We start from the raw sequence: 23922 nt of genomic DNA, 5'->3' as shown, positions 1-23922 counted from the left end.
CAGGGCAAGGGTTGTCTTTTCCTTTAAGGAGCGGCCTTCTTAATTAACGATTTTAAAAAGGAAGTACTTTTTTGCCATTCATTAGTGGTAGAGTAGAAGCCAAAAACCATTTTACAATGAAAGGCGTCATTATCATTGGACAAAATTCTATGGGACAGAAATAGTCCACAGATCTTAACTATGATTTTAAGGTAGCTATTAAATCCCACCACAACATCAGACCAAATAAACTAAGCTGTATTTATAGATTAAATTTTGCCTGTTTTTTTGTTTTGTTTTTACATTCAAAGAAAATGTATTCCCACATCACTGATTTCAATAAAATTAGTATAATGTAGATGCTACTTTTTAATGCAGACCATGAGGATTTACTTTAAAGGCATTGGAGGAGTAAAGGAGTTGTGAAGGGGGTTCTTTCATGATATGTGCTGTTTACCTCCTATTCATAACTTAATTGGCGTTTTAAGTAAGTAAAAGAGAACACACCAGACGCACATAAGTTTGCAGTCTTTATTAGTCCATATTTCATATTGTCATGATCATGGATTAAAGGTTTAGGTAGTTTTCTGTCCTGTTCATTGGCTGCTTTCTTTTGCTGTTGCAACTAGATTTCAATAGCGTGACTGACAGGACCTCCATCTGAACAAACATAAATAATCACTTAAACCATTAGGTTTTCACATTGGTTACATACAGAGGAACGCTTCATAGACAACAACATGCCATTTACACAGATAACTTTCCACAAAACTAAAAAGAAAGAACAAAAATAAGTGAAATCAAATAAAAACACATTTGTTTTCCCCTTTCTGGTAACAATTAGAATATTTGGAAAAATGTGCCTCATTTCTATATACTGTTTTCCAACTAAGAAATGGTGCATCTGAAATAGTCCTTAACCATCTCAAAAGAAAATGCACTAAAGCACATTTCACATTTTCCCTATTGTTAACAAAAACAGCTTAACCAATGTAAAACAATGTTTGTCCATTTAGCCCAAATGCTGTTTTTCTGTCAAGGTCATCCTACTCAGGCTGGAGAATCGGGGAGGCCCATATACCAGTTTCCAAACTTTCTTTCTGTCTAATTAAGATTTTTGACTTCAAGAAATCAAAACTTTTGATCCACCTGCTTCTAGCAAACGCCAAACATACTTGATAGCTGTTAAATTAAAGAGCAGAACATATATCCCCTCCAGAAAAAAACGTTGTGTACTGAAGTGCAGTAGTTATTCCTGCTTGCCGTCGGCTGTGTATAAAAGGACAAAAGAACCAGAAGCCAGTTGCATACAGAACCAAAGGGAGGGGACCCCCAGGCTGGTTTAATCATTCAACTTAGTGAATGATTAAAAGAACAAGGAAGGAACAAGGAATCATACTACAGAAGAATTTCCTATAGAATCACCGTAAGGCACTTCAAGTTTGGTCCAAACTATTTTATCAATCAAATGTATTGCTTGGGATTTCCCTAAACTGATCCATCCTAATCTCATGGACTTCTACATTTTGTCCAGTATATTTGTACAGCTGAAGTAATTCAGATCCTCTTTTTTATGAATGAATTTTCTGAATGTCCCAGCAATATAGCAATGATCTCAGTCCCAGTACAGGACAAAGTGCAGCCAGGCAGAAAGATGAGTTTAAAAATAACACAAACGATCCAGCAATATATAATGAACAATTATCCGTGATGCCTTTTCAAAGTTGGTCTGTAAATCTTGACTTGTTCACCAGACTCTTTAAGTGCTGCCCCTTGTGCAGTCGACCCACACAACGGGGGTACCCTTGACGGACGGAGACTTTGTCAAATGAAAAGAGGAAGTTGGCTCACGAACAGCCAATCGAAGCAAACCAGGGAAGGCCTCTGGAAACAAGTTAGATTGTAGAGAACATTTAATGTTGCAAGGAGTTAGCCAATTGCAAGACACACTGGTGGAAAACAGAAAGGGTCGTATCACTTGTATATTTTTGTCAGCTTTGGCAACGCTTTCGAGAGAACATTTTGTTTTTGTATTTTCCGAAAGCGGGAGCTGCTTTTCAACATCAGTGCTCAGGTAGGAAGATGCAGTGCCCGTTTGTGTCTTTGTTCGTGCTGAGGCAGCGGCCAGCGATGCGCGGTGTGCAATGGAAACGCTGCTCCTGGAGATGGCAAAGTGTTACAAATGGAAACTTGGGGGAACTTACACGAATCAGTTCGGGGTTGCATTCAAAATCAGTCCCAATATAACCAGGTTCATCATTTCATTCGCATTTCGCGTCGGTTCGGCGTATCTCCCCGCTGCATTTTTCTCCGTTAAAGATTCTGTTGTACAAGTTTGGATGTTTTATTTGCTTTAACGGATTTGCAACTAACGTTGGCGGATTTATTTGGATGCAAACCGGCTGAAACACAATACTTGCCGTTTGAGCAAGCTTTCGTTGGAGAACGGCGCATTTGGGCAGTTGCTTTTGTTTCTCTGTGAAATATAACGAAATTTATTTGAATCCAAGGTGTTTTTTTATTTTTTATTGTATTACCCAGAGATGACGTTAGAGTTTGAGTGGCTTTCGGGAAAAAAAAATAACAGTCCCGTGTGAAGCTTGTTGCGTCTCCCACGTCCCCGTCACGCACGCTGTCCAGTGGAATTGGAGGCTGTGCACTATAGCCGTCGTTACTACAAGCATTTCTTCTTAAAGAATACAAACTATTTTAAATACGTTTCGGCGAAGAAGATAGGTTATCTTTTAGTACGTGAATCGTTAAGTTTATTTTGTCTTTTCCATGGCCTTGTCTTTTTTGTTGTTGTTGTTGGTGAGGAAAAGTACATTGGTCGTCTTATATATTGAACGCAGGCCATCAACACAATGCATTGAACGGCGGTTTTAATAGTGGTGATTTCTAGGAGAATAACGGATTCAGTTATTTTTACTTTTTTGTTATTAATAATGTAATCAGGAGCACACGTTGGCAGTTATAACTCGAATACACTGAATCAAAGCGCTTAAAAAAAGGCCCTATTGTACTGAAACTGTGATTGACTCTAGCTGATGTGAAAAGGCAGGAAGGACTAAGGTCTTTTGCCCTGACTATACTCATGTGTTTGTAAAACAAGCCAAAAAGCTAAGCTAGGCCACCAGCCTCCTTCTCTTCAGTCAGATGGTGTAAACAGGAAACAAATGTGGGAATTGTAGGGAGAAGGGAGGAGACCTCTTTCGTGCCTCCTAAATTTTGCATTTTCTGATTAATAGCTTGAGGTACAGAGAAGTGAGCTTCATGCTACCATGCAGGAAAGGTAGAATTTGATTGAAACTGATCTTCAGTCCAGTGAGATCAGACAATGGCGAACCAAACGTGATTGCCTGGTTGCAAGAAAAACAAACTGTCAAAACTGCTTCAGTTACAGAAATTACTTGATGTAGTTTGCATTCCTCCTAGTAAATACACACACGAAAGAAACTGCAACAATAAAGCACTAACATAAAAGTTTTTCTTATTTGTGATGTCACATTAATATAGAATTGTTAGTGTTTTATTGTTCCACAGGGCTTATTTTGTAACGGTGTCAGCAGGGATTGCAGTATGGGTTTCTTGACTGGAACGTGGATGTCAGAATGGGAGTGGTTGAGCTGTTGTGGTATGAAAACATCCCTCACAGCTCACACTGTAATGCACTCTTCATTAGAGTGCCAGTGGTCTAAGAGGCCAGGAGGAGCAGTAGTTCATAATTACGAGGTTTCACTCCCACTGCAGATGAAGCCTTCTCAATAGTGAGAGTCCATTTGTGAAACCTACTAGCCAGCTTTAGAAAAAATCTATTTGAAATCAAAACAAATCCCCAAAACAACAATCTTAATAGTTTTGAGTAGAAAGGGTGGGCTGGATGTTCTTGACTCACCTGCGGATTGTGTATTACAAACGCAATGACTGATCGGTGGGTTCCAGTTCAGTGGAAGAGAGATGCCCCAGACAAACAAAAAAACTACCATCAATTAAAGGTTATACAATTTGTGGTTGGAGGGCAGTTCAAAGGTTTCATTTAATCTGGGCATTTTTTTAAACAAATCTATTATAGTTGAATGCACTTATCAATAGGTTAAAGAGCAATTTGAGTCAAGGCCTACCTATGCTACCAGCTATCTACTAAAAAAAAAGGCCACCTCTGAGGTTGAATACAGTACCTGTTTTGTTTCCCAAGACCTTGCAAAAGCTAATTACACTATAAGTATAGCTCAGATGATTAGTTGGTCATGAAACCTATTTTTAATCTGAAATGAAGGAGAAAGTGCAGATCTTTATAACCAGTATTGTATGTGGACATATTAGTAGGGTTAACACCCATGTTCTTTTAAAATAATCCATGATATGTTTGCTTCTGAAAAGATTGAACCTCCTTTAAGGTCTCATGTGAAAGATGGGGGTGGGGGGAAACGACTGGGAGCAGGAGAAAATGGCGGTATTTGCATGGGCAAGTAATGATGGTTTTTCTCATGATTTCTTGGCCATACATTTAAGGAAATGCTTTGCTCTGAATTCCAAATTATGAAGAAAAAACATACTAATACAATTTGTCAATTCATAGTAATATACAAGAGGGCTTATTGAAATGTCTGTGACTTCCTACTAATATACGAAGGAATGAGCTTCCTGCATTCTCATGAAGAATCCAACATTTTCTAGTTTCTTATGTGTGGCTTTGCTATGACTTTTGTGCTTGAGATTACATGGCAGGTAAATGGAATCTTGACCTCTGAAGTCTTGTAAAATCCAAACTCGGTTCCAGCTCTGGTCTACAAGCTACAACTGACCCTGCCCTTTAAGACGTTCCACATAAGTGATTTGCTTTTGTTTTATCTTGAGGAAAGTGTGACAGTGTGCATGCTATGTCAAAAAGATGTGACTGGAGGCGATTTTAATTTCCATATTAACCCAGCCAATGATTATAAGTTGTAATTGCTTGCTGTCAGTTTAATAAAAACAACAACAAAAATGAGCCTTGAAAATTGTTCTGCCTTGTGATTTCTATTGGCCTTGAAAATAACTTACAAATTCAATGCATTGCGAAGGTCTGTGTGACTCCAAAATGTTGCAACCTGTCAGATTATTTGTCGAATGAGCACTGCCTGTGGCAGTGCACTGAAGCTTAAGATTTTATATGTTCATTAGTTTTTCTAAGGAGTTACTTTTTCTGGACGGAATTTACCTCCAACTGACAGTCACCCTGTCATGGGCATTAAGGAACGAGGAGGGGGCAAACCACTAGGAAATTCTCAAAGTGCTTTACTACTAGAAGGGGATTTTCTTTGGAATTTTATTTTACCCAAAAAGCTACATTGAAGGAAATGTCTGTTAAAGCATAATGGAGTCAGATAAGGACATATTCCTCCACATGATTAGCAGTTACAAATGTTGACCCAATGTCTCTTTTTCTTTTAATTGGGCTGTGGGAGTGAAAGTGGAAACGGAGTATCTTATGAAGAGGCCTTTAACGATTTGGGTTCCTAAGACCTTGCCTTTTTTCTTTTGCTAAAGCAGGCTGTGCTCAGCTTAAATACCTTTGGTGGTCTCATTTCTTTGCTGAAAGTTCACTGTTTACATGGCCGAGAAAGCAACCAAATATTCTGACTTTTACACAATTGACAAGCAAGTTCTGATCAAAGTTAAGTGGAGGTAACAATGTCTGGAAACGTTTTTGTAAACCTTTTTACATTGTCAGAGGAGACATTCCCCTCAGTAAAGCATGTGGTTTATGGAGTTTGTTTTAATTTTGACTGTTATTTTCTTTCCCCCCTGAAGTCAATAAACACAATTTTATATCAACAAACTTCACTTAAATTTGCCATGAAGTTCCCTTGCTGTCTTTAAAAGCCCTTATTACAAAAGGTCTGGGTGCTCTGGAGAGGAGTCAGTTTGTTGCTGCTGAGATACTGGTGTATACCAGTGTCTTTCCTCCCCTACATTTGCATTCCAGTCGCAAAATGCAAAAATATCTTGTGACTGTTCTAATGCTTGAGATTTGTCTATCCAGAATTGGTTAGTTTTCAGTAAAAGGAGAAGCAATTGGAGAAGCTGAATTTGTTGGGGAAAAAGTCACTGCTGGATCATTTTGGTTTGAATGCACTATGTCAATTATTGAAGATGTCATCTTAATTGTTGAATGCATCATACTGCAACTTAAGGTTTTACAAAGCAGAGGTGCTAATGAGTGGAAGGTTGTGGGCTTGAAATAGGATTCGTTTCTCACTTACAGCTTTTCTGGTTAGAAAATAACGACAAGTTTTAAGCCATTACACTACAGTTATTCATCTGTACTTCCTGTAGGTTTTATATCTTACTTTAATTCTCTATTAGAATCCAAATATGTAATTGGTTGAGACATGTACTGATACTTTCAGGAAAACTTGGCTTTGTAACTATAATGTTCCTTCGTCTCTTTGAATATTTTATTTGCCCAGTGTAAGTCAAGAAATGTAGCTAAGACTTTGTTGTTAATGATAGTCATCCTCAAAAGGCCTTTAATTGTGAACTCCAGCACAAACAATGTAGGTAGACCTTTGTTTTGAGGTAAAGGTGAATGAAAAGTGTATAGTATGGTTTTCCCAGTTTAAGGAAAGAGAAAACAAAGCTTGAAAGTGTGTTATGAGTTCTGGGTGAATTAAAAATAATACTTTCCCTTATTCGTATCTGTACACTACCTAAAGTATAAGTGAACAAAATCCATCACCCATAATTAACCAGAGTTTTCTTACTATAGTTTTCTTGCTATAGTTGATTTCGATCAGGGATGTTGGGCGGCAGTATTCAGGGTAACACTGTCTGAAAGTAAAACCTGACTAATAGGGGACTATTAAAGGGCCCCTGCACTAGTCTGGAAAATGGAAAGGCTGAATGTCATGCATTTGGGAAAAAAAAATAAAAAAAATCCATCCATTCTTCCCCCTCGTTTGTTTAGTTGACAGCAGGAGTGGATAAGGTATAATTGTAGTGGAATGGGCAGTCTGCCTTTATTTTTAGGCAGAATGTGCCATTTATGTTGAATCCTGGAGTTGACTGTACACAATAATTTTCTTGCTAGTCAGGGTCTTGCTGTGCTCCCTATGAATCACTAAATTACACCCCCCCCTTGGCCTCTGTTGTGGTGAAGAGGCTTTCTTTTCTGTTGTGTTTTCAGTCTCCTTCTTGTGCAAGCATGTTCAGGATTAGCTTTGTAGTGCAGAGCCTTCCCTCGCACCAGACTAGGGAATAATGACCTGAAATTGTTTTTGTTTTTTTCAAATTACAGGGATTAATACCTGCAGTAATTTGAGGCCTCGTCACTTCGAAAACGTCAGGAATGAGATTTCTGCTTCAGTGGAAACTGCAGGCAGTGTTGATAAATAATAATTTGTATATTATGGCATGCAAAAGTAGTGTGGATTTGATGAGTGATTGCAGTGGTGGAGATTCTATAAGATTGTGTCAATAACAGTCCTTCCTTAAGAAAGTTTGAGGTGGAGAGGCATTTCAATTTGTAGTGCACTCTTACCAAGAAAGGAGAGAGTGGTAGGGGCATTGGTAATTATAAAGCATAATTTCCTTTGAGAGTTGAAGTCAGCATGCTTGCCTGAGCACGATTTATCAGCTTTAAAGAATGGGGCCAACAATGCTGTGGAGTAGTCTGATCCTAACACCTTCTTCTCCTTCCATGGAAACCTTCCTTGGACCCTGTTGTTAAAACTCCCAGGCTGCAGTTACAGGGTCCTGTCTGAAGTGTTGGGAGTGTCATTAGGAAGAAATTGAGTACTGCGGTATATTTGGTTCACAGTATTCTTTCTTGGAATCTGGTATGTGATCACCTAGATGGTGAAAGTATTAGGCAGAACAAAAAAAAGACTGGGTGTGTTAGTGGTGCAGTTTTCAAAACCGTTAGGCCTACAAAATCAAACTAGGTAATGAAAGGGGTCATGTGGTTGTTGGGGTGTGTTTTCATAAGATGCAACATTGCTGAAAGCCAAATTCCCCCTCACCACTCTCGTGTATCCTTCCTCCACTGATTAACTGCAGGTTGTGGTTTCCCTTTATCAGTCTGATTGACCTGCAGATCTTTAGTCGAGTCAGGCTTGTGGTTTATTTCACCCTCCTATATTCAGCGAGGCTGTTTTTTCTTGCCTGAACTCATTTGGATGACATGTTTAAGGAAAATGTCAAATCCTGGCTGATTTCAGTACAGTGAGAGCGGCTCAATATTTAAGTTTGTGACCAGTTTTCTGTGCCTGAATTAGATCCAGGATGCAGGATCCCAAAATGTTTTCATGTTTTGCACTCATTTTCATTGTAGATAAAGGTCAGAATTGCTTGAAGGCATAGTCTCAACACTGAGAGCTATTAAGTTAAATTCAGCTGTAGCACCACCCCCAAGCAGTAGAACATTGAAGCTGTCAGAATGGTGTACGTTAAAATGGAGCTTGAGTAATGCATTTACAAAGCTGAGGCTTGGCGGTTTTTGAGTTAAGAGAACTCGATTTAAGTGGATTTGAGAGCTATGTGTAGTGGTTTATCACGTTGTCTATACAATCATAATATAAATCGGTTTAAAATGGCTACCTGTAGAATTGTATTCCTTGCAAATGAGCTCAGTTAGGATCAAGTCATTTTAAAAAGGTAAATAATTAGTCATCTTTGTTTGGAAGCACAGATGGGCCAAGTTATTTTCTGTGAAATGATGATGCATGTGCACATTTGAGAGACCCACGAGGCCCTTTTCAGTTTCAGAAATCAACGGCCCAAGAGAGAGTAAACCTCATGGTGTGAGTTTGAAATCCAAAACGTGAAATCCACATACATTTTTTTTATTTGTTTTTGCTACACCATTTCAGTTTGGAATCTCTGAATGTCAGTCACCTCGGCTCACCTGCTATGCCTCCTGTACTGTTGTGGTAGAGAGGTGAGCAGCTTGCACTTGTCTTCCTTTATGTGCATCATCAAATGCAAACCAGTTTACTTTTTTCTTTTTTTTTGTAAACTGTGAGTCCACAGCACAGCTTTTGATTGATGCACAATATTCAAACTGAGGGCTCACAGGTGCTTTGTAAGCTTCAGGAGTCACTATTGAATAGCAAGCAGGGCCCTGATGAAGGCAAGCCCACCTTACCCTGACAGTTCTGTGCTGCCCTTTGGGGAATCCTGATTCATTACAGTGATGTCTGGCTCTGCCTGCTCTCCCATACTAATGGATAACTAATCATTTTTTTCTTAAAGATTCCATTGTGAAAACTCATATGTGAAAGATGCATGAAATGTCGGAATAAATGTTGCAGAATTAAGGTCATATACAGTAATGTCTCCAAACTGCAATGCCTGTACCCAGTTCAAGCAAGCGGTGGAGTGCACATGGAATGTACTGAAAATGTTACATCTTTTGATGGTTTTTCCGCCCTGCTAATATGAGAGACCTGAAGTAAATGAGCTCAAATGTTACATGTTACCTACGACTTGTCCTCCACCATAATGTTTTAAGAACGCACTATAACATATTCAACACTTATATCCCAGGTTTTCGAACTCTGTGACCTGATCGGTGAGATTGTCATGTTTAAAAATGTTCTGTGCTAATTTAAACACGCATCCATGCATAACCTTTTCCATAATTAAAAGACCTTCTGAGAAAAGCATTTGATAGCAGGGCAAATAAGCTACTGCTATAGAAAAGGGAAGATCTGTCAAAAAAAATATATATAATCCATGTGAAAACAAATGCAGTCTTAAAGAAGGGACCAGACAAGTTTCCCCCCCCCACTCTCATGCTCTAGTATTTTTTTTTTTTTTTCCCTTTCTCATGTCACTTGATCCAGTGACAAAATCAGAAAGGGCATTTACATTTTTATTCAGTCTCTCCCATTCACAGTTCCCCTTTTCCATTTGTCTTAGTTGTTCAGTCAAATAATTGGTGATTGTTTGTGATTTCAATAGTTGGTTTAAAGCCTTGGAGTCAACGACTTCTGTTAAAATACATTGTCACTACTCTGCTGTTACCAGGGTTACCTGTCATGGATGACACAATTTTAAATGCCCGTGACCTGAATGTAAAATATATACCATAAGCCTTTAAGTTCTGGTATAGACATAATTGGTCAGGGGTAGATTTAAACCATTTAGACCGCAGATCACAAACTGGTTACCACTCTTTCTGAAAATATCAATTTTTACCTACAACGTCTTATTATACAGTGAGGGGAAAAACGTATTTGATTCCCTGCTGATTTTGTACGTTTGCCCACTGACAAAGAAATGATCAGTCTATAATTTTAATGGTAGGTGTATTTTAACAGTGAGAGACAGAATAACAACCCAAAAAATCCGGAAAAACACATTTCAAAAAAGTTATACATTGATTTGCATGTTAATGAGGGAAATAAGTATTTGACCCCTTCGACTTAGTACTTGGTGGCAAAACCCTTGTTGGCAATCACAGAGGTCAGATGTTTCTTGTAGTTGGCCACCAGGTTTGCACACATCTCAGGAGGGATTTTGTCCCACTCCTCTTTGCAGATCCTCTCCAAGTCATTAAGGTTTCGAGGCTGACGTTTGGCAACTCGAACCTTCAGCTCCCTCCACATATTTTCTATGGGATGAAGATCTGGAGACTGGCTAGGCCACTCCAGGACCTTAATGTGCTTCTTCTTGAGCCACTCCTTTGTTGCCTTGGCTGTGTGTTTTGGGTCATTATCATGCTGGAATACCCATTCACGACCCATTTTCAATGCCCTGGCTGAGGGAAGGAGGTTCTCACCCAAGATTTGACGGTACATGACCCCGTCCATCATCCCTTTGATGTGGTGCAGTTGTCCAGTCCCCTTAGCAGAAAAACACCCCCAAAGCATAATGTTTCCACCTCCATGTTTGACGGTGGGGATGGTGTTCTAGGGGTCATTCCTCCTCCTCCAAACACGGCGAGTTGAGTTGATGCCAAAGAGCTCGATATTGGTCTCATCTGACCACAACACTTTCACCCAGTTCTCCTCTGAATCATTCAGATGTTCATTGGCAAACTTCAGACGAGCCTGTACATGTGCTTTCTTGAGCAGGGGGACCTTGCGGGCGCTGCAGGATTTCAATCCTTCACAGCGTAGTGTGTTACCAATTGTTTGCTTGGTGACTATGGTCCCAGCTGCTTTGAGATAATTAACAAGATCCTCCCGTGTAGTTCTGGGCTGATTCCTCACCGTTCTCATGATCATTGAAACTCCACGAGGTGAGATCTTGCATGGAGCCCCAGACCGAGGGAGACTGACAGTTATTTTATGTTTCTTCCATTTGTGAATAATCGCACCAACTGTTGTCACCTTCTCACCAAGCTGCTTGGCGATGGTCTTGTAGCCCATTCCAGCCTTGTGTAGGTAACATGCAAATCAATTTATAACTTTTTTTGAAATGTGTTTTTCTGGATTTTTGTTGTTGTTATTCTGTCTCTCACTGTTAAAATACACCTACCATTCAAATTATAGACTGATCATTTCTTTGTCAGTGGGCAAACGTACAAAATCAGCAGGGGATCAAATACTTTTTTCCCTCACTGTACCTCCCCAGTAAATCTGAAATTGTCTTTTAACGTGTCTTTATTTCATTATCAGGTTAAAGGACATATTCAAATAAAATGCATTGCAGCGCTCGTATGTCACAGAATTATGAAATGTATATTTTGGGGTTTACACGTTGACCTATTTGGAAGGTAATCTGCTTTTTGCTGCAGTTTAGTTGTGCCAAAATATACAGTAGATGTTAGTATTTCCAGCCTATATTTGAAATGTTATTCATGCTTTCTTTGTTTAGTTTAACAAATATTGTTTGTTAATGTATACTTGTGTATGAAATCTTCTAATACACTAATACACTGTAATACACTGTAATTCAGCCTAGAGAAAACTACAGATTCCAGTTCATTGAACCAAGATTAGAACAGGGTGAACTTCAGTCAGCCACTCAATGGTAATCTGTTCAATCAGCTGTAATCTTTATGGTCTTCCCATAGGGTGAATTGAAGCAAACTTAAACTATATGATACAATATGAACTGTATTAAACTAAATTAATTGCAAAATAACTATTTCAAGTGAGAGATGTAACTCTACCAAAGTTAGTGTCAAACAGATCTTTAACTTACCCAAGTGTAGTATCACTCTTATTTCTTCAGCATGTACTTTAGTCTATATTAAAATAGAGAAATCAAATGCCATCACTGATGGAAATTCCTCAAAGTTTTCCCTTCATTGTTATTCTCTTAGGTTTTAATAATGAAACCATATCAATTTAATTTACTTCCCTTTTGAAAAAAATATAGTATACATTTACTGAAATTAAATATTTAGTGTTTCTATAAACTGAAGTCTCTTATGTTGCAACTTTCACCAGAACAGAAAGAGGATGTAACCTTATATAAGTTTTCTCTTTTTATAAAACAATGTAATAAGAAATGTTGAATGCATTTGTTCTCTATTTCCCCTTTTTTATTTCGAAGACCACTTTCTTGTTCTGTTTAGTTAGCTTTAAAGACTAGGGCTAGAGCTTATCCTAAGGTTTATGGTTATATTTAAACTTTAAGGTTAATGAATATCAATAATCTGGAAACAGAGTAATTCATTGCAATACATTTATGTGCTTCCAGTTTTTTATTATTCTTTTTTGTAGTGTTTACTTTTTTTTTTTTTTAAGCTTTGTTTAATGTACTTTTTTGAAGCTGTCAGCTTGGTGCTAGTGGATGTTACTATATACTTTCTGAAACTCCACTCCCTGCACTTTAAGGCTTGGTTAAGGGTAGGGTCAGGTTTAGGATTAAGGCTAGATTTTGGATTGGAGTCAAAGCAAGGGTTACCGCTAAGCATAGTTTTAGGGGAAGGATTACAGTTAAGACTGGTAAGAGTAATTTGTAGGTTTATGGCTACTATAAGGTTCAGTTTTCACAAAACATTTCACTTAATTTTCAGATGTCTGTGCTGTTCTTGTTAGTGATTTCTTACAAAAAATATATATTTACAGTTTCAAATTATGGTAAAATCTATAACCTGCATTAGAAAATCTAGAAGAATTAGTGAAAATACAATTGAATACCATAAGAAATCCAATATTGGTGTAATAGAACTAAATAAACTTAAAAATAATGAGGAAAGAGCAATGAGAATGATTGCATTTTATTTAAAAAAAAAAAAATGTCCGGCAATTCCAAAGTCACTCTACCGGCTGGCAATCATTAAAACAAGCTGGCAGTATACTAACACATAGTGTAGTGTTATAATAAGGAAGTTATTTGGACCGCACTGTTATAAGAAAGGGAAGAGTGTGACAGTTTTTTCATAATAGCTTTTGTAATCAAACTAATGAAATGATATAAGTAGAAGTTACCATCCACTTTATATTTATTTTAGTTTCAAGTATCCGATTTAATACAGTATCATTTCAGCATTTCCCTTATCTATTTACTACTTTGTAATAAGTACAGCGCTGGACTAAAACTATTTGCACCCTTGGTAGTTTAAATATGGGTAAACATTGTATATTTTTCTGGTTTAATAACTTGTCTTGCTCTTCTTGATTTCCACTGTGCAGTTCAACATATCAACGTGCAATTACAATTTGTAGAAGTAGATTGAAAGATGTGTAATTAGAATTGTAGCCAAAGCATAATTATAACTGATTGTAATTCAACACAGTATAATTGTACATTTCCAATTTGTATTTTTAATTTTAGTTTTAATGGACTCCAGGATGCCAGTGTAGTATGAGAAATTGGTGCTTTGCTTGGTAACTAAGAGGAGGATGTCTGTATAACTGGGTTTAGATTTTTGTAAATGTGAAGAAAGAAAGGCCTAGGCACAGACAATGTGTGCTGGTGCATGGCTGGCTGTCTACTTTAGTTTACAGTCTGCTCTTCACATTGCCCTCAAAGTGAAAAGCAGTGAACACTGTTTTCATTGCCTGAAGTGGTGCTTACCACAGAACAGGTGCGGATCTCTTAAAGGATCTGTTTCCCTTCAATGAAACTTCTTTGCAACTTTTTTATTTTCTTTCTTTCTGCTGCTGTTGAATTTGTGCAGCATTATGTAACTGTTGGAATGTATCCCTGCCTTCTACAAGTTTCAGCACATCTTACAGTAAATTAGATCTGGTTCTATGTGTATTATTGAACGCCTTTGCGGATACTTACAATCTATTGCCCCTCTATGGTGGTTTCAGTGTCGGAGGTCTGTACTTGCATCTTTATTTGCTTTTTTCAATAGACAGCGCTACTCATGGTGCTGTCTGTCTGGGACAAAGATTATCTGGTGTGTCGACTGCTGTATTGATGTGCCTAGGCACTGTTAGGTAGCGAGGCTAAATAAATGTGACCTGATACGTGTATCGCCAAACTCAAGGTTATTGGTGTGTCATCACCATCTTTCCACCTACATGCACTGGGACAGTTCCTTTGCAGTCTTCCTAGGAGTCCGATTGAACTGTAAAAGATCGTTCTTAACGCTGTCTTTAAATTCTAATTTTAAATGTTAGGAATCTATGCATTGAGAATTACATTACATGTTAAGCCTTGGTTATTGGTGTTTCTTTTATCAATCCCATAATTCTACACTCAACTGAATTTCAGACAAGGAAAAGGGGGGGGGTGGGGTGTCTTTTATGTAGTAATCGCCACATTTAGCCATAATCGGGGCATATTATTTGAACATGTTTAAGACTGCACATCAAATGCAGCCTTACACTTCCACCACATGAAGCCTTTAATTAAGAGCTCAAAAGCAAAAATTAAATGAAAGGGTCTTATTATTTTAGCACTGCTTAAGACCCATAAAAAAAAGAAAAGCGAGAGAATATCTGTGAAGTTTCCTGAAAAGAATCTCAGCTTGTAGCCTGGAAAGATTCATTAATGAAACGGTAATTGATGTAACCCTGTGCATCTGCTCCTCAGTCCTGGTTAGTGCTGTAAGCTACAAAACAGAAACTGATTAAAAAAAAAAAAAAAAAAAAAAAAAGAGGGGGAGGTGCTTTAAAAGAAAAGATGAAAATCTCCCTTGATAGATGAAATGCTAAGAACATCAAAATTAGATTGCTTTTCTTTTCACCATCACTGGATGAATTTGATTTTGATTTTGGTTTTGATCAGTGAAAAGAGAGCTGCACAAATGATTGCCGGGAATATTTCTCAGGAAGGACATGGGGAATACTGTCATTCTGAATTGTTTCTTTCTCTCTCTCTCTCGCCCCCCCATCCTTTTTCTTTTTTTCTTTCGATGAAAGACTGTTAACAGTGTGATGAGTTGGCATTCTCATCTGAATCCCAAGGGGCATGCTAATGTGAAAACCCCCTTCCTGCTTGCGTCTGAATGGCAGTTGTCAAAAGGTACATGAAGAGGATTTTGGCTACTGTTCATGTTCTGGAAATTCCTGGGGCTCTTTCTATGTACAGCACTACCATGCATGACCCAAGATCGGCAGACATTTAAGTGTTAAGTCTTTAACCTCTGATCTTATTCAACATTGATAGCTGTTGGTAAGCAGGGCTCAAATACTCACTATGACCTACTGAGGGCGTTTATACCAAATTGTTGGAAAAGAGTCACAGGATCTGTGTTTGTAGACCTTTTACAAGATGGCAGAATAATGTGTGCAATTCATCCAGTAGAGACGTTGCTAGTCTAGTAATAGATTCCAGTTTGTCCAAGATTTTTTTTTTTGTTTGATTAGTATTTAACCTCTTCAACTCCAGAATATAAACCCTTCCCAGGTACCAGATTTTGAAAATAATGGTAATGTTTTAATACCTGAAATTGCTTTAAAATATTAATAAGATGAATGAAATACAAAACTAAAAATATCCAAAATGTTTTTTCATTAACCCTTTACGCTCCCGTGTACTACATATCATTTTCAGTAAATTTGATCAATGAAAATAATGCAATATAAATTACTTTTTAGTTTAGATTTATAATTTATAATAATGAAGTTTTGTAGTAATTAAAAACTATAAACGGTGCACTAAAGTGCAAATAATATAAACAAAACACTGAAACCCAAATACAAATAATATGCAATACACTGGAACTCTTATGAAAATAATAACCTAAACAATAGACTGAAATGCAAATGATACACTGAAATGCTATAATAAACAATGAACTGTAATTATAAATAAAAACTGTCACTATCAAAATATGTGCCATCACTGTTTTGCTCTTTGCCATTTATTTAAATGTACTATTCAGTAAGCTACTCTGCACAGCATTGTGATGTATCTGGCAGCTGCAGACGCTGCTTCATTGCCTTGTATTCAGCACTGTTTTCTGAATGTATCTCGTCACAGCACTATGTACTTTTTAGGAAAAGCTATACAAACTGCAACTAAACCAGTACAACTAACAACAAAACTAGCACTAATAATATAAAACTATTTATATACTTGTAAAAGCTGAATGGATTGCCCTCATAGACGCAAGACTTCTATATGTGCACAGGTACAGTGGAAGCTCTTGAATACATGCGATTGTATAAAAACGTCACATAATCACCCTCCCCAGCTTTCAATACACATTCTACACTATGAACAATGCCTTTAGGAATGAAACGGGGAACTCGAGACTGAGAAGACGCTAACAGAATAAGAATCTTGATATACGCAGGTACGGCATGGTATTTTGTGAGGGTTTTCATTTGAAGTACATGCTTGCATCAAGATTCTTACTCTATTCTTTTAATGTCTTCTCAGCCTAGAGTTTCCGGTACGCAATAAGATCAGTGATTAATAAGATCAGTAAAATGAGATTAACATAAGAGTTATATACAGTATTGCACTCTCAGCTTGCATGTGGTCATGTTAGTGGAACAATGTGATGTATTAATCATGATGCCAGAAACAACCTCTTCCCAGCTCTGCTAGCATCCATTCACCATACAGGGAGGCTTGTTTCATTATGTTGATAGTGTTAATCTTTTTAGTCCTGAATGTACTTGCCCTTGGTTTACATCTGTGTCTTCTAATCTTGGTGTTCATGTTGAGTTCAGAGTGGTGGTTTGTGTGAACTTTCACTCCGCTTCTCAGGGTTTGGTTTTCTCCGTGTTCCCCTCTGAAGGCTTTCATGGTGCTGTGACCATAACTTAAATGTCAGTTGTTTCTTCTTGAAGTTGCTGAATATGAAATTACAGCTGCTTTGTGGCAGAAGGTGTTTTTTATTCCATTAGGCTGTACCAACAGGAAAGTGAAATCATTAAATTTCCTGGTCTTAATGTTAGAGAAGACCATACCCAGCATAGTGAATACTAAAACACTTACGGCTATTTTCACAGATGAGCACTGGTCTTGGACTACGCAATGTTATTTTAGGTATGGTACTCTAAAAATTGTGCTAATCAAGGTCTGTGAAACCAGCTGTGAATGTTACAGACAGCAGACTCGTGTTGTTGGTGAAATTACTGGGTCTAATTGTAAGTGCCTTTTATACACTATCATTTATCAATGCCATTCAGACCAGTTGTGTTATGAAGACCTATGCATTTTCATATCATTGTCATTTTTGCCTCGGATTAAATTTATTCTATGCATGTTACGGCCATCCTTTAACCCTGTATATGTGAATGAGATGTATATAAATCAAGTTTTTTTTTTATTGTGTTGATTCCTCTATATAGAGTCCAGTTCTGAATCCAAAAATGTACTGTGAAGAAATGAGTCTGTGCTGAGTTGGCATGTTTTACAGGGGTTGGAAAGAGATGTTTTAATTGAAAGGGCAGAACAATCAATCGATGCATGTTTTTATTTTTTTATTTATTCTTTCACCTTGTCTTGTTTTAGTGTTGTTTAAAACTGGCTATGAAGGCAGTGGTTATATGAATTCCCCAGATGCAAGATTTTAGCATCGGTGTCAAAGAGTTGGATAATATCATGATATTTTGTTTATTATATTTTGCTTCATGTTCATATCAAAAGGAAACCTTTGTTGTGATAGGGTCATAATGTACATAGTTTGACCTACATTTGTTTTTTTGAACTAACTTGTACTAGTTTAATGAGAGCTCTCTGGCTTGGTAGACACAATGCTTGTCAGGGCCCTGGGATTTGTATTGTGTGATGCTGGAAGCCACACCATGGATTTAGTTCTCGTTTTAAAAATAACAATGATGAGAGAGCGGCTTTGTGTGCCATTTTTCAGCTTCAGCAATTTTTACAGGCCTGTATTTCATCCTGTACTTACAGCTGTGGATAAATGCAGTTCTGGTGGAGATAGACCCAGGTATTCTTCTGATAGATGGAGCAAACAAGAATACAGCAGGAGCATTCCCTTTTCTGGGAGCTGTGTATTTTTTATTTATTTTTTTGTCAAGTGTTTTTTGTTTTTTCCTTGACTGCTTTTCATGTACACCCCCCAAATAAAACTTAATGCTGCCATTTGGCTGTAATTCTTCTACTGCAGCGGTTTAGTCATCCCTTGTTAATGCTTGGCAGGATCTTTGTACTGCTGATGTTGGGTACTTGGGTTTCCACACTTACCAAAGAAAATAAAAATAGGTCATTTGAATATCTTTACTATTAGCTGATATGTTTAAGGAAAGTGTGTAAAAACAGGACTGCAGAAACTGTTTTCTTGATTTAGTTTTCCTCCCCACCAGCTAATGGTTAACTCAGTTTGGTCCCCAAGTCACTAAACTCTCCTGCCTTTATCCCATGACCTTGCAGTCCTCTGGCATCTGTTCTTCTGTGGTTTGTGTCCTCATGTGAAAATAGGACCAGGAAAAGGAGGAAAGGAGAAAAAAAAAAAAAAAGTCAAATAAGATGTCAGTGCTGAGGAAATTCCAGAGGAGAGAAAGGATGTCTCAGTTCACACAAACTAAGTCAGACGCCATATGGGCCAGCAATTAAAAGATGTGGTGGAGGGAGTTGTTACTGTCATGAGATTTGTCGCTACATGACCTTTTATATTAACAGCATGTTCTTGAATTCTCTTCTTGTCTTCCCATTACGCAATGTTTTGAAGTTTTATTTATTTTAACCCTTCAAACATGAACCATTGTTATCCAGGATGTTCAGATGCTGGAATACGAGAACCAGCTATTTATTCCAAATGTAACTGGAGACCTGTGTGCAGGTCCTATATACAAATCGATTTAAAAACACATTGCTGTCTGAAGTAAATTCAATGCAGGCCTGATTTGAAGTGCTGAGCCTTACTTAAATAGGGGCTTGGGCTTTGGTTTAAAGCACAACTTAAATTCACTCCCTAGTAGCATAGTTCTAGTGTGTCACTTGGTGGCAACACTCCCCTTGTCTGAGGCTGTGCATTTAACAAAGGGAAAGCTGACATTAGGTTTTGGGTTTGGTCTATAGTGTTTTATTTGCGTAGTAATGCAGTGTTTATCAAGTGCATTAAGGAAGGCAAGTGATTGGCTTGCTTGAAAGTGAGTGAAGTATGTCTAAAATAAGCCATTTAATGTAATACTATCTTGAAGGTCTATATACAGTGCCATTGTAACATGTACCCAGACTTCCAGTGGATTTGCGATGCTTGACACACACATTTTATATCACTGCAGCTCTCAATATTGTTTTGGCAATACTAGATTGCTTTGTTATCAGGTGCTATTAATGACAGATAGCATTACACAGTGGGTAAGATTATAATTATTATTGTGAGATGATTTTTGCCTGCAGTGAGCATCTGCAAAAATTCTACTCATGGATTGCTGCAGAGAAACCCCATATTTATTCATCTAAAAATGAAATGAAAATGAAAGTCCACACTTTTGTACACTTGTAATCTGAGTAAAATGTAAGAGAAGTGAAGAAGAGCAGATGATATAAAAGACTCTTGCCAAAATGGAGCAGTTTGACATTTTAAACTTGTTTTCAAATAATATTGGAGAAATGTAAAGGAGGACTAAAGGAAAAAAAATGACTTGGCAAGGTACTATGGTATGCATAAATCTGAAGGACCCCATCCTTGCCATGATGCTTGGGGCAACCATATCTTGCTTATAATTGTGTAACTTGCCAAAATACATTTATTGTCCTACCAAATCAATTATTGTAATGTCCTGTTTTTGTGTTGTCATGATACCAGAATTTTGACTTTGATACCAGGTTTAGTATTGCTATACTTGATACTGAAACATTACTACCAAAACAATGACAATTTTTTTTTTAAATGTGCTACACAGATGCCTTAATCTTTGCATCCTTGTGGCAATGTTTTATGATCATAACCGTGAAATACAAAATGTATTGGATTACCTAGCTACTTAATTTATACAGTTAACGAAACATACCTGTGCCCTCGAGTTCCAGGCAATACAAAATAAATAGCCTATGTAGTCAATAGCTGGCTATGTATAGCTAGTTTAATAATATTAATGGTGGTTGTGGTCCTCTTTCATTTTCTGTTATTGCCAACATCTCAGAAAGGTGTTTGGCTTTTAGGTGGGTTAACATACAAGTTGTAGATTTTTGGTAGTTCAGTTGCACTGCACATATTATACACTATTTTAACCAAGTTAGTTATTCAGTTGTACACTGAATTGTCTGCAGTATTAACAATTTTGATTCTCTTGATGAGGACGATGCAAGAATCATTTGCCCAAGTACTGAAATTAACAAATTAACAAAAATTCTAGAAGCCTGTTGAAACCTTTAGTTTTTTGTGTAACGAAAAAGTCTTGAATTTTCAGTATACTGTGCAACACTAATACATATATAACTTCAAGCGGGACAGCTTTTGCAATGGCAATGATGTAATCTGTCATTGTTGATCACAGAGTAACTGATATATAATTTCTGAGCTGTGCTCTGGGGGGGAAAAATGCATGTGAGGGCACTTGAGTTTATGTATAAAGCTCCTGGGTACATTTGTGACCTCTGCATCCTTTCAAACCCCATTCATTCCACATAGCAGTTAGGGGGCCTGTATGAACTGCAGCCCCACCCCCCCGATCAGTTTTATTATATCAAATCAAAACTATAGCAAAAGTGTGCTGTGCTAATAAGAGACCCAAGAATTCTGCGTAATTCTGCATGGAATCCTCCTCTCCTATAGGTCTTCTGCGCTTGAGTAGTTTTCATCCCACCACAGCCAAGATAACCAATGACAATCTTCCTGGCTTTTGCTAAATAATTGTTTCTGAAATAGCAGAGTTTGAAAGCAAAGGAGAGGAGAGTTCACAAAACAGTCTTGTAGGCATGGTGTCAGAAGGATTTTGTTAGTGTCCACAAGTTCAACAGTGGTCCTTTTCCAAGTTCCCAATTCTACAGTAAAGATGATTTTTCATGTCCCCAGTGCTACTTTAGAATTTAATTTATTATATTTCTTAGCAGACAGCCTTATCCAGAGTGACTCTTCTTTTTACATACAATTACCGATTCATATATTTCATGGAGCAATCTAGGTAAAGTAGTTTGCTGAAGGGTACAAGAGCAGTGTCCCTACCCTGGGACCCATGACCCCATGAACCCCTGACCCTCTGTTCAGGAGTCCAAAACCCTAACCAGTATTCCACACTGCTGAAATAATATACATGTATATTAATTTTCATTATATGCACACATGGTCACTATAGTGCTAGGGAGATGCTGTGAGGTGCTTTTTGGATATGGATAGCTTTTGTTTTTTTGGGTCTGCAAGGCTAATTGTACATAATGCTTTACTGCACTAGTGCATTGCTGAGGATGTGGTGAATAATTTCCTTGTACACTTGTTACTGAAAGAATATGGGTGTCAAGAGGAAATTACACTCTGCATTAGCAAGATTAGGTTAGGTTTACATTGTTCTGGTAAAGCTGAGAAGTTGTTAAGGAAACCGCTGCAAACTTGGCAGCACCCTGTGCATTTTCTCTTCTCTTTCTCTTCATAAGTTTGTACCAAAAAATCTGAGGATTACAATGTATTTATATACACTTTCTCTCACGCACACACACATAAAAAAAAATCTTTGGGGTGAAAGTTCTTTGAGTTTGATTTACTTTTCTCCCTTTTCTTGGATTCCTGCATAAGAAAAGCCTGTGAAGAAATAATCACCTTTCTTTGTCTTTAATGAGCAATACTGGTGTCTTGATGTCACAGGCAGACTTGCACAGGATGACCCAGAGCTGAAGCTCAATTGCTTTTAGTGTCATGGTTTTCTTAATTGTGCTGCAGAATTCTCAAAACTCTCAGGGGCCACTTGTATAACAAATCCCAAATTGCTGTTTTCAGTTAATTTATTTTGGAAATGTTTATTACCGTACCTTATCTAACTCACAATTTATATCTGACCTAGATATATTGCTTGTGACCTTTCTAAAATACTTTATGATGATGCTAAACTAAGAAGCAGCAATACCAAATTTTAAATGACTTCTTCAAAAGTGGTCCTTTAAATGTTTTTAAGCTTAAAAAGTAAGTCTCCCAGTCACTATAAAACCACATCCGTGAAGTGTCCTCTCATTTAATAAGTGGTGTCTACTCGAACTAAAACCATCTTCAGTGGTTTAAAAAGAATCTGAGCCTTATGCTAGTAAAAATAAAAGCTGGGAAGAGACTTTTTTTTTTACCTTTTATTCCCCCCAGATTTTGCATTTTGTTTAATACAGGAGTTTGTTGCGTATAGGGAGCCATTAACAAGTGGCTGAAGAATCATTTCATCTCCCTAGATTCCACGACCATTTCACAGCGGTCGCAATGACCTCTGTTTCCTTCTTGAGAGTTGTAGCATCTGTGATTACAGAAGGCAATCTTTGTGGTTTCAAGTCATATGTAACTTTTTTACACGCCTATCTCCACTTCACGGATACAGCAAATGTTGTAGCTGTACTGTGCACCGTGGGGAGCTTTCGCTTAGTGTGTGATGCACGCACCAGCGTGGGGATTCTCACCTAAGCAAAATACTCATTTGGTGTCAAAAAATCTGTAGTTGACACCCCCACACCCATAATCCATTTCGTAATTACTTTGTGGTGCACTAAGAGCTTGTCATGAGAACTGCACTAACAGTTGCTTAAAATGCACCTGTGAGCCCATTCATTCGCTTGAAAGGATGGTGTCACAAAGGCAGTAGTAAGAGGCACATTTTGTGACTGCAGCTGCTGTACCACTCACTGTGTAGCTTTTTGAGTACTAAAAAGCTAAAAAGGGTTGTAAGTGTAGAGAAGCGGTTCCTGAGCTTGTAGTGGTGAGATGAATGTAGTAATTTTGTAGCAAATCAGGCTATTACATCTGAATATGTGTAACCTAATCGAAATCAGTTAAAATTTAAAGATTGCTTTAAAAAAAGTTGTTACTAAAATGAAGAGCATTAATTAGTTAATAAGCTGATTTTGTTCTAATAGAATTGCTTCCTGACAGTAGAGTTAACATTTCAACAAACACTTTGATTTTTTTTCATATCTTCCAAACCTGGCCTTAGAAATGGTTGCTACACGTGATAGTGATGGGTGAACTTTTTCCTGAAAAGAAGTCCCCCAATGTCTTTGACAGGGACACTACTAGAACATGTTGCCAGCTAACTGGCATTTCAACTTGTGTCCCTAGTTCTTCAGTCCAGGAACAACTTGGAAAAATGCCTTTGGCTAAGTCTTCGAATAAATAACTACAGCCTTTATCAAAACACAAAACCTAACTAGCAGAAGCCTTGGCTTGAACTGCAAGTTTGTTCCTGTAATCCAGGCATAGCCAACCTAGTGAACTTCTTTAAGGGGTGTTGCACCATTGGCTAGCTTATGCCAGGACTGGATCTGTGCTAATGGGAGCCCTGTGAGCTTATAGTGGTATAATTGAGCTGCTTTAGCCTTCCCTACAATGCCTTTGCTCTGTTTGGTGTGGGCTTGCAGTGTGAATGGAGCAGATGGCCTGACAGTGCACATTTTGGAGGACAGGTGTGGGGCTCAACTGCTACTGTGAGGGTTGTAGCTCGGAGTTAATTTGAACAGTAACAGTTAAAATTGGGATGGTGTTAATGTAACAATTAT

At 37.7% G+C, this 23922-nt stretch overlaps 1 protein-coding gene across 1 annotated transcript in view; it reads left to right on the top strand.

The window, feature by feature from the left end:
- The first annotated feature begins 1849 nt into the window (after positions 1-1849).
- Positions 1850-23922, top strand: part of LOC136753077 (SH2/SH3 adapter protein Nck1) — a 61156-nt gene continuing 39083 nt past the window's right edge. Inside the window, exon 1 of the mRNA XM_066708898.1 lies at positions 1850-2053. The gene's annotated coding sequence lies outside the window, so the exon portion shown is untranslated. The remainder of the gene's footprint in view (positions 2054-23922) is intronic.

The sequence above is a fragment of the Amia ocellicauda genome, chromosome 7 (assembly GCF_036373705.1).
Source record: "Amia ocellicauda isolate fAmiCal2 chromosome 7, fAmiCal2.hap1, whole genome shotgun sequence".
Classification (NCBI taxonomy): domain Eukaryota; kingdom Metazoa; phylum Chordata; class Actinopteri; order Amiiformes; family Amiidae; genus Amia; species Amia ocellicauda.
The sequence above is the reverse complement of the archived record's forward strand: the minus strand, read 5'-3'. Positions and strand labels throughout refer to the sequence as shown.